This window comes from Desmodus rotundus, chromosome 8 (genome assembly GCF_022682495.2).
Source record: "Desmodus rotundus isolate HL8 chromosome 8, HLdesRot8A.1, whole genome shotgun sequence".
NCBI lineage: Eukaryota > Metazoa > Chordata > Mammalia > Chiroptera > Phyllostomidae > Desmodus > Desmodus rotundus.
The window spans coordinates 91,051,987-91,064,359 of record NC_071394.1 but is presented as its reverse complement, the minus strand read 5'-3'; the positions used below and the strand labels follow the sequence as shown (position 1 = coordinate 91,064,359).

General features: G+C 37.5%; 1 protein-coding gene across 1 annotated transcript in view; it reads right to left on the bottom strand.

Moving 5' to 3' along the window:
* LOC123479386 (serine/threonine-protein phosphatase 1 regulatory subunit 10-like) overlaps window positions 1-12,373 on the bottom strand; it is a 533,905-nt gene that overhangs the window by 35,607 nt on the left and 485,925 nt on the right. The gene's annotated exons all lie outside the window — the stretch shown is intronic.

Below are 12,373 nucleotides of genomic sequence, written 5' to 3'. Positions count from 1 at the left end.
AAGCTTCTGCCAATGCCTCCCATTGGAAGCCAGCTGGCAAGGAAGCCCAGGCAATCTCATCCACGGGACAGCACATCCAGGCAGAGATACTGGCTTAAGTGGACAGACAGCATATTACTGGGATATAAGTCATTTCTGAATTGAAATAAGTTGGTTATCTGCCTTTTCTATGATCCTAAATTACTGCCTCTTCCTAAACCATACCTACTCAGTTTGCAGGCTGGAAAGGACCCTGAGTTCAATTGTGCTGTGTTTTAATTCTTCATGTACGTTAAGCCATAGCTTGCATGAACTGAATGGAAATACGTTGTTGACTGGTGATTGTAATTTTAAATAAAAGATTAATTTCTCTAGTTCTAAATGCATTAATCATAAGCACTGTACATAAAGTACTTGTACAGTAACTAGCATATCATAGGTTCTTAGTAAATGCTTTTGTACTTTTAGTTTTTACTGCAGGTCATTGTACTTGAAGTAAATTATTTCAAACGAGATGAATGAGCAGTCTGGTACGTACGGCCTTTCCCAGCCCATCCAGCCATCACCTCTGAAAGGTCATCTGTGCTGCTCTGGGATTCGGGAATGGATCCGCACTGGCGGCTTCTGCAATGCCAGGGAGGTACATACATCGTGTTGGGTGAAGTCCGTTCAGGGGCCGGTCATCACAGGCAAAGCACGTTCTTGCCAATAACCCACTGGTACATGGAGCAAGTAGCAATGGCATGCCATGGAAGGGCCCAGGAGTCGGGGGACTTGGTTCTCTTTCTAGCTCAGTCTGAATTTAGGTAATTTAACAAAAAGTCCAACCTTTTGGTTTTAGTAGAATCATGTTGTTATATAAAGTATTAGAGCAACAAGCAACTTATAAAGCAGAATAAGCTGGCTTTGCTTTGGTTGAAGAAGGCTGAAGAGGCCTGGAATGCCTGTCACCTTCCCCTTCACACCTCACTTGAAATTCCTAAGGAGCACAGTAGGGAAGCTGCAAAACTAGATGACGACTGAGGCCATGTCTAGTCTAATTTCTTCATTTTAGTTTTCCAAAATTTTATGGAGGTGTAAGAGGGAAAGTACTTAATATTGCTCTCATAAGGCATAAAATCTAGCCGCAAACGTTTATAGACTACAGTGCAAATGGTATAATAAGTTCATTGTCCCATAGTGTCTGCTACATAATTGTGTTCATTTCCTTTGTGTATTTCAGTAATGACAGCATAATTGTCAGGCTTATAACACATATAATCTCATTACTGTCACTCCCATTAGTATGCTTTCACTTCAGCCTATACACAGTGAGTTCCACTTTCCCTCTCTTTGAAATACATAAATATGTCTCCTTTCCTGCGTCTAGATTTCAGTCTAATCCCTGACAGTTACCATGGCAAATCATTGACAAAATGCTTCCTGCCTTGTTTTTAATATGTTTACTCTACCATTTTGACACAATGCCAAGAAGTCATCATTGCAGTGGCATGGAATTGCCATGACCACATCCTGGCCTCCACTAGGATGGCCGAGACTTCTTTGGAGCAGGAACTAATCTAGACATGCAAATGAACACATTCCTGAGAGTGACTGTGTGCAGAACTGTAAGATCAGACACAATTATATCATGCCTCAATCTCATCATCTGCCAAAGGACAAATTTGGCCTTTTATTCTCCTGGGTGCCTTTCAACCCTAAATATTCTTATCGTCTATAAAAGATTCAAATTGGAAAACTTAGCATAAACTTTTTACCTTAATTAATTCCTCAAAGTGCTGTATACACAGTTTTAAAAGTATTAGAACATTTACAAGACATCCATCCCCACATGCAATGACTAGATTCTCTTAATTAGTTCTGAAATTTAAGTATCTTTATATTCTATGTAACTTGCTATTTTTAAATGTATGTGTTTCAGGCATCATCTCTTGACTTCCTGTTTGGTAGATGAGAGTGTAGCTCTCTTCCATCACCCTCATGTTTATCCTTCCCCAAACTCCCATTATCGTGATATTTCAATTTCATTAAATAGGGATTCTGCTGTGCATATTGGAGTGATCTCAGTTCTGTCTTTATGGTCTTAGAATCCTGCTGTCTCACATCCACTTAGCCAATAATCTCTGTCCAGACTCTCTACTTTCCAACTTCCAAAATATCATGGATTTAAATCTATTTTTAAAATATCTTTATGATAGTTTTTAATGTATTTGGGGAGAGAGTGAAATTAATTAAATATGTATATATTCAATATGTCATCTTCATATGAATTTCCCTTTTAATCCTTACTACCATAACATACATTAGTGTCTAAAAACTGCTGATCATACTTCTTACATGCCTCTCAAATCCATTCTCTTGAGGATTCTAGTATCACCGTTTTGTGACTGAGTATCTGGGCCCTTCTGTTATTTGGTCTCTCACCTTGCTGAAGTAACTAGGTCATTTTGCAGTTACAACTCTATGTGATGAACAACATTCTTTGCGTTGTCTGTTTCACTCCCACACTTGTCTGACTAGTTTATTCTGCAGACTCCAAGGGGTTGGACCCTGCCTTGTGCCTCACTCCTTTGCTGATAATGCCTAATGACTCCAACTCTTGGCTATATCCCGTGTCTCTACCTGCTGACCATGAGTCAACCAAAACTACTCACTGTTCTCACATCACAGACCCATTTGATGACCACTGAGTTAGCAGACCCCTGAAAATCCAGTTGCCCCCACCAATCAGAAAATGAATGATGTAAGATCATGGTCTTGCTTCCATAGCAACCCATCCATTTGATCAGCAACTCCTTGCAATTCTCGCCTTTAAAACCCATGCTTTATTCTTCCCACCTTAGAGTGTGTCTTTGGTACATGGCTAAGGCTATGTTCTCTGATTTGCAAGTAATATCAGAATAAAACTCTCTTTTATCCCTCAGAAGAGTTCTGTGGAACTTTCAGGTACATTTCCACAACCCTGCTATCCTCATAGTTCATTTTTCCCTCTAGAAATGTACAAAAACCTCTTCAATGGTACAGGGCATGGGGCATGTTTACTACTCTCTAGGCTCAGAGATATGGATCTTACATTATTTGATTTTACCCAAATATAAGTGAAACAAGGCATCATCCTGTGTCTGGGGTAGGTAGGGTGTTTGAACATCCAGCATGTCATTCATATGCAATAAATCACTTGAAAAGTGAACTAGATTTTGCACTTACTCATGCCAGACATTTAATGGATTCTGTGCTGACCACAGTCAAAGGCATTCTGTAAGGATACCAATAGGAATAACTCCTCACCTGGAGTCTGACACCCTCAAATATCCCCATTAACTTAAGAAAATGAACATTTGGAGTAAGATTACAATGAAATAGGGGTTTGAGAAAATCTTGAAAAGAAAGGTAGGTGTGCTAACTGCCATATTTAATGAGTAGAAGCAGATAAATGAAAACCTAAAAGTTTTTAAGAAAGCCATATTAGCCAAAAACAAAAAATAGCTGCTATAAACTAAACTTATTACATTTTAAGAATTAAAACAACCTTGAGCCCCACCACTCCATATAGGCAGGAAATAAAATGAGTAATATTTTCAGTCTGCAAGAAGGCTATGCTCGTGTTTTAGTTCTTATTAACAAAAGTATTCATGATTAGACATGACAAGAAGAGCAGAATGCCGCATCACCCAGAGACCCTGGACATGGAACTCAGTGCAGTGGCTGGGTGGGATTTTAGGTTGCCTCTGTGAGGAAGGGGTGACTGCTCAGTGGTTAAGGGAATAAAGAGAGTCAGAAGATCAGTGGTGGAGACAGTGACTGCTCTCTGAATATCCCAGTGCTTCCCCAATTTCCCAGCTGCCTTGTAATTTGTGGAAGCATGTGAATAGTTCTGGGAGTAGATGTGACCTGTCTCCCTTCTGGCTTAAAGCATTTAAGAACTGTTGTGTAACCCTTCAGCTCTCACTTCCCCTGTCAAGGCATTTGTGGGGGAATGAACATAAAATGAACTCCTCAATCACCACAGGGAGAAAGCCTGCCCTAAGGAATCACCCAAATATGCAATTTTTGAATACACAAGTAAAGAACTTTCATTGTTAAGGCAAAGGGATTTGAGATTTGCTTATTATTGCAATATAACTTAGCTTATCTTATAACAATGAGGTATATGTCAGCTCGATATAATACGATTCTATAACAGAGAAAAATGGCACATGGAGTGCTGAGTTTCTTGTCACTGGAGATATTTAACTGGAAAAGATAAAAAGCAACCTTTGAAATGGGCATCTCATCATATGGAGGGCTAAATTAAAGAGCTTCTAATTTTCTATGATTTTAGGATATCTTACAACTGCATGCTTCTATCAGAATAACCACTCAAAGCTCAGGTTCTTCTAATCTTTTGTCATCTCACTTTGATTATATTAATTCTAAAAGAAGTAAATAACTTGCAAAGATAGAAATAAACATTCCAATAGTCTTTCATTATCAGGATGAGGAGAGGTGAGGCAGAGTTCCTGAAATAAGTGTTTAAAGACAAGAGAAACACGTGATGGCAAAGAGAAGAGAGAATAGAAGTGTATGAAGGAGGGAACAGCTGGAGATAGGATGAGTCAAACAGACTAAAGTAGGTAAATGGGAGAGAAAGTGATGGGGGGAGTGATGTGAGCTTGGAAAGTTGAGTAGATGGTTTACTCGAAGACATTAAGGAAAATGGGAGAAACTGGAATTGAATTAATGGATTGAGAACATCATCATAGACTGTTCAATGGAACAGCAGCTGAGCCAATATTCCTCAAGATACGTTAATCTAAATTACTTGAAAATTGCTTGGAACACGTGAGCAAAAAAAAAAAAAGAGTTCATGTTGGATGCTATGTTGTTTACATGTTAAGAATGGCACATTTATGAGGTACTAAAGGTGGAAATCCAGAATCCCGAAAGTAAGCCTTTACACCATCCTCCCCTATCAACTCACAAATTTATGCTGTCACTCTTTTTTCTTTTTTACATATTAGGTACCTCTCTAGAATCTATTCATTTCCTTCTCACTCTACCACCAACACTGTGGTCAAGTTGAAATCATTTCTAGCCTGAATGAACCAAACAACCTCCTAACTAGACTTCTCGAAATACCTTCCTAGTTTATGTGAGATCCCAATGTCCCTCTCTAACAAACACTCCCTGAGGGGGGAACTTGCCTCCCTCCTCATGACGGTCCTCCCGTCACTCAGAGCCTGCTCCTGGGACGTGCTGAGTGTTCAGTCATTATTTTTGGCTGAGACTGATTTAGACATTCTTCCTTCCTCCCTTTCACCTACTCCTTCTATTTTTCTAGCAAAGCATCCCTTTTATCTCATTCTTAGAACTTAACTGCATTTGCAATTTTTATTTATCTTTGTACACTTATTTGAATGTCATTTAAATGGACATAAAAGTAGCAAAATAGCTAAAAGAACTCCCATATAAATCTCAACCAGACTGTTCAACTGTTACAATTTTCCAAAAATTATCATTTTCTTTTTATACATATATGCATATTATTTTTATAATCCATTTGAATATAAGTTGTAAACAGGATGCCACTTTACTCCTAGATAATTGTGTACTTCCTAAGAACAAAGAAATTGTCATACACAACTATGGTTAAAATATTAACATGATACCATTAGTTAAGACTTTATTCCTCGTTCACCAGTCTCTCAATCTGTTATCACATACTGCACTTAGTTGTCAAGTGTCTTTGTCTCCTTCGATCTGATATAATGCTTACTTTGTCTTTGTCTTCTATAACCTTGTATTTTTAAAGAATACAAACTAGTTTTTTTCCTTAAAATAACCCTCAGTGTGAGTTTGTCTAAGGTTTCCTTATGGTCACATTCTGGTTATTTAGTTTTGGCAGGAATATAAAAGAATTGATCTTTTTCCTTCTCTGTGTATTATATCAGGAGACACATGATATTGTTTTGTGAAATTATTGATAGGATAACTTTGATGATTTAGTTAAGGTGTAGTTTTTAATTTATTTATGTGATTATTGTGCTGATGTATCTTCCCCTAGACTGTAAGCTCCATGAGTTAGGAACAATAGCTACTTGGACCTACCACTCAGAACAACATGAACTCACAACCCATAGTCAATACTATGTAAATTAGTGATAAATAGAAAGGGAACAATAGCAAGGTCTGGCATAAGGTGAAGACTGGCTATATGAGATAAAATAAGTGGCACTATTTGCCCAAATGATGTAAAAACTCCTGTCCACACAAAAATCTGCACACAAATATTTTAAAAAGCCTTATTCATAATCGCTGAAAATTGTAAGCAAGCAAGGATGTCCTTTAACAAGTGAGTGGATAAACAATCTCAGGTACACCTATACAATGTAATATTATTCAGCAATAACAAGGAATGAACTATCAAGCCATGAAAAGACACAGATGAATCTTAAATGCATATTGCTAAGTGAAAGAGGCAGCCAAAAAGATTGCATGACTCTCATTATATGACATTCTGGAAAAAGCAAAACTACAGAGATTAAAAAGATTAATGGTTAAAAATTTACCTTTTGTGACAACATGGATGGACCTGGAGAACATTATGCTAAGTGAAATAACCCAGTCAGAGAAAGACAAATACCATATGATTTCACCCATATGTGGAATCTAATGAATAAACTGAACTAACATGCAAAACAGAGACAGACTCATAGATAGAGAACAAGCTGGCAGCCCTGGGGGAGGGGGTATTGCTGGTGGAGAGGCTGAACGAAAAATAACTCATGGACACAGGCAACAGTGTGGCAATTGCTGGGGAGAGGGGTGGTGGAGGTGGAAGAGGATATAGGGGGGGATAAATGGTAATGGAAAATACAATAAAATAAATTATTTTAAAAAGATTGATGGCTGCCAAGGGGCTGGAGGGAGGGAAGGGAGGGTTGAATATGGGAAGCACATGGATCTTTTAGGGCAATGAAGATACTTTTTTTTTGATACTCTGTGTATACATGACATCGTTCATTTGTCAAAACCTATAGAACTTTACTACACAGAGTGACCTTTAATGTATGCATTTTTAAAAGTCATTTAGGAAATTGGGGAAATCCTGAAATGGAATGCAGAATGTGACAAAATGAACTAACAGTTTTCCAAATGTATATAATGACTTTGGTGAAGAAAGTTGAGGAGAAGGTAATGGCCTAAGTAACTCTGGAAGTCAGTGCACCTCGCAAGACTAAATCCAAGAGAAACTGAACAAGCCACTCTACTCTGATTGTCAAAGTCAATCGCATGTGGAAATGGGTTTATAATTCTGATACTTCCATGTATGTAACCTGGAACTGAACAATTCAATAAACACATGTCAGACGGTGGAAGCCGGGTTTCTCATTATTGGATTAGGGTTTCCATGTACGTAGGGAAGGAGACAGGAATGACCCATGTGATAATGAATTATAGTTGAAGGCATAACTATGAAGTCATGTTTAGCTTAATGTAGGTACAGATGGTTACACGTGGAAATGTTTATAGATAAACAGATGTACACATAATTAGTACATTTATTCCCTTACTCTGTCACTGGAGAGGGCATAGAAATAACAACACCCCAATAGAAAGAAGCACACCTAGTACCCAGATCTTTATTTCTAATATCATTCTCCAATAAAAAAAATATGGATACAATATGGACTTTAGTTAATAACAGTATATCATTTGGATCATTAATTATAACAAACATAGTTTACTAATGTAAGGTGCTAATAATAGGGGAGGCTGGGTGAGGAGTTTATGGGAACTCTCTGTACTGTTTTCACAATTTTTCTATAACTAAATCTGTAACTGTTCCTAACACTAAAATGTATTTTAAAAATAAAACAACCCAACACAAAAAAGTGATACTTGCGCAAAGTTTTATACATTGGGGAGAAACCCATAATTATAATTGAGAACACAGCACAAATATGATCAAGTTCCATATACCTGATTGAATAACCATTATACATGCAAATAATCTGCCAATGCTACTTGGTTATCCAGCCCAGTCCTGAAATGAGCCCATTCTTAAATTATCAATCTTAGGGGCAAAAAAAATATCTACAATCACATTCTTCTGTTAAATAATGATAAATTTAACCCTATAAAGAGCATCAAAAACTTTATAAATATTGCAATTAATCATGGCTAACTTTGTGAATATTGCAACTACTTGGCCAAAACTAGAATGCCTATAGCACCTGTTCAGCCATCACCATAAGCCCTGTATGCAACTTGACAGAGGGCAGATTCAAGGACAGGTTTCAGGGTTGATCCGACAACAAAACCCCTGTCCCTTTATCCAAGCAATTTAAGCTACTTTCTTACCAGGCAAATTTCTGCAAAAGGAGATGGTCTCTAAGTTACCATTCTTTACGATCATGTCACAAAAGACTTTCACCGTAAGATACCAAGTCTGATACCAGATATGGAACAGAGGCGTCTGCTGGCACGTTAATGTAGAAGAGTCATTAGTCTCAAGTGATTTTTTTTTTTTACTTCCTCAAGGAGACAAAAGATAATAGCTCAAGGCTTGAGAGCTGAAAGGACTTTGTAAGTATCCTGGGAGCAATATTTTTAGAACTCTTGCAGCCTTCAAAGGAATATGGAGAGAGGACAAGTTGCTCAAAAGTAGTAGATAATGGTGTGAAAACAGAGGGGGCATTTCAGCTTCTCTCCTCCTTGAGCTCCTGATAGCATTCTGCCATTATCAGGCCATGAGTGGCAAAGGAGTCATTTCATAAATGGTTAAATTAATTTTAAGAAATGAAAAAGCCTCTAGAATACCTCTTTAAAGAATAAACAGCTATTAATGGGGAAAATACTAGGGGGAACAGCTACAAAGTCAGTGGTCAAAACTTGCTTCATTAGCAACTTTATCTGGCATACCAAAAACAGAAAAACCTGAAATCTGTCTCCTTTGAAGATTAAATGAGACAGATTTCTCCTTTTGCTTGCTGCAAAATCTCTCACCATGATGACTTCCACGTAAAACTTAAAGAGACATCCTTAGGTAGTGTGTAACTAGTAAATTCTAATTACACATTAGGGTTACCTGGGGAGTTTAAAAAACCTAATTTTTGTCAAAATGCACTGAATTGGATACTAAAAATTTGCAAATTTTCAGTATAAAAGTTTTATCTTAGAAAAAGTACTATAAACAAATATTGAACTCATCAGTGGAAACTTCTTTTGGTATCTTCTAAACTTGAACAAATGAATATGTATATGTACTCTGTGATATTGGGTTGGATTTTTAAATAATGGTATTAAATTGTATTTTAATATGAATAGATAAGTAGATTGATATTTAAATACATATGATTATAAATCACTATATATATGCTTGTGAAATCATCAATACATATTATGAAATCATCATATACCTAAATATGAAATAAAATATATGAAATGAAATATATAATTTCCTAGTTCTTTCTACCAAAAGAACCTAGAAACAATGACAGACCAACGGCAATAACATCTAGAACTCAGGTTTTCATTTCATTTTTCTACTTGATCGAACCAAGTATTTGTAAAGAAGCCTTTGATTTCAGGGATAGGGCAAGGGAGGCACAGACCTCTTGTTTCACGCAAAGGTTAAGTCACAGGGATATGTCAAAAGGATACAGAAGCCAGCTTCAAGAAGCTCATGTTAGTCATATCAGAGATATTAAATATGAAAAAACAAACTAAACAAACAAAAACTATTCATTACAGAATAATGCCAGCTTATAAATAAATACGGGAGAAATGTTAGAGAACTACAACCCATACCCTCCCCTAGTATGGCATTGCAAGTCCTTTTGATTTTGTTCACTCACAATGAGTCAACCTTAGGGCATCAGCAGTTTCTGAAACTATACCCTTGAACTGTTATCTTTCAGATCATAGATTATTCTTTTTAAAGTAATAGCAATGTGGACCAATACCATATGATCTCACCTTTAACTGGAGCATAATCAACAAAAGAAAAAATCAAGCAAAATATAACCAGAGACACTGAAAGTAAGAACAATCTGACAGCAACAAGAGGGGAGAGGAGAGGGGATAATGGGGGGAAGGGTTTTCAGGAACTACTGTGGAGGACACATGGACAAAACCAAGAAGGTAGGTGGAAGCAAGGGAGGGAGGGGGGCTTGGCTGGGGTTGGGGGGAGCAGTGGGGGGATAATGCAGACAACTGTAATTGAACAATAATAAAATAAAAAGAAAGAAAAAAGTAATAAAAATGTGCTCCATAGCAGAACAGGAGACAACCAGCCCACAAGTATGGTGATTAATCTGCAAGAAAATATTTCATTGCTGTAGTACAGGGGCTGAGAGTAAATCAGCTGAAACCAGAGATTAGATGTTCCACCTTTAGGTTTTTACAGGAAGACAACATCGGGTTTTATAATGTCATATATCCATTCAATCATTCATGTGCACAACCACCTACCCACTCATTTATTTACCTACTTTTACATGTATTTGCCTTCATTCATACATCCATTTATTTATCTACTTATCCATGAATCCAGGTATCCATGAATCCATTAATTCCTCAATTCATTCATTCAATCTTTCAGTCAATACTTACTATATCAGTGCCAGGTACATTCTAGAAGTTAGAATACAGAATTAAACAAAATAAATGCTTATGTTTGCATTCATGGAGCTAGCCTCTAGGGAAAGACAATAAACAACAACAAAAATATATAAAGTATATAGAAAAATAATTAATGATTAGTGCTAAGGAGGAAAAAATAAGGACACAGAATAACAAATATTAGGTAAGATGATGGCAGTAAAAGTTTAGATACAGGGCCAAAGAAACCTCACTGCATAGGTGACTTTTAAATAAAAGACTAAAGAGGACAAGAGAAGCAAATTTTAAAAAAAATCTCGCATGTGCATATATGTACCTACACATACGCATGCATACACACACACACACTATTGTCTGCCCAGGAGGTATCTAGCCATGTACTATGAAAAATAGAGACATTCATTGAAGAAGATACAAAATACAAGAAACACTGTATGTAGGACAATGATACCTCAGCCCCACCTTAAAGTAGATACCTTGGGACCTCACACAGTTCTCGCAATCACCTCCACAGTTCTCAGCTGCCCCACTGTATTTTCCTGAATCTCGCTAATGGTCTGAAATCTCTTCCCTTTCAAAGGTGATTTTAGTTTTGGGAAAAGCCAGAAGTCTTAGGGTGCCAAATCTGGGCTGTAAGCAGGGCTGAGTCACTTGGGTGATTTGATGTTTTGCAAAAAAACTCTGCACAAGATGTGATGCATGAGCAGGCACATTGTTGTGATGAAGCTGCCAATCACCAGTTGCCCGTAACTGTGGCCTTCTGAATCATCTGAACAGTTTCCATGGAGGAATGTTCAAGCTTAATGCAAAATTTGATGCAAATTCATTGCTCTACTTGGTCATTTTGAATTTGTGACCACACAGCACACACTCTCACTCAATGGTGTCTACCGCCCCCACTGACTAGTACAGTGAAGTCGTCATTGTTCACACATGCACATTCCAGTCCACTCTCCTTGGCTGCCAGGGTACATTGATGTCACAGAGACCATCATTATATTAACAATGGCTGGACTTTTTTTTCAGGACAGACCTCTCTGTGCATCTATATATGTATGTATGTGTCTGGATATATATATGTCAGTTCATCCCCTCCTTCACTGAAAATGTATAACATGTGTTGCTACTATATGTATCTGTATATAAGCTAAATTAAACAGTGCTAAGTGTCATTGTTGATTTTATTCTGGGACAGGTAGATAACCAGTAAGAGTTTGTGAACTGGCACTGACCACACCTCAAGAAGCACTGACTTAAGGCATTGGAGGTCCAAGTAAAGTTTTTGGGTTTTACAAAAATAATTGCGGGGTTTGGGACAGAAGAGTGACATGATCTAACTTATGTCTTAAAAATTTCACTTTTACTTCAAAGATGTGGGTTTCCTAAGATGTAAAGAAAAGGGGTCTTCATGCTATCACCATCCCTTCCTGGAGTCTCATATTAAGTAGAGACACTTCCACTGTACTCAGGGGGCACAGGACCCCGAAAAGGTGTCATATTTCGAAGTCTTCCTTATTGTTACACAGACAAGTCTGCCTAAGAAACTGAAAAATAATTTAACCATCTCAAATCCCTAGCACCCAAATGTCACCTGGATTGAATTCTCTGCCTTTTCCAATGACACTATCCCTGCGTCTCATTTCTATTTGCTTTGTTAGCAAGGAACTGCCTTCAAAACCAACATCCTGCATCTCTGGCTTTGAAAACTAGCCTGCTATCTAGAGAAGTGGAGTTAATTACTTACACAACGTGAGTGAATAACCAAGGGAATGTACTTCTGATGGCACTA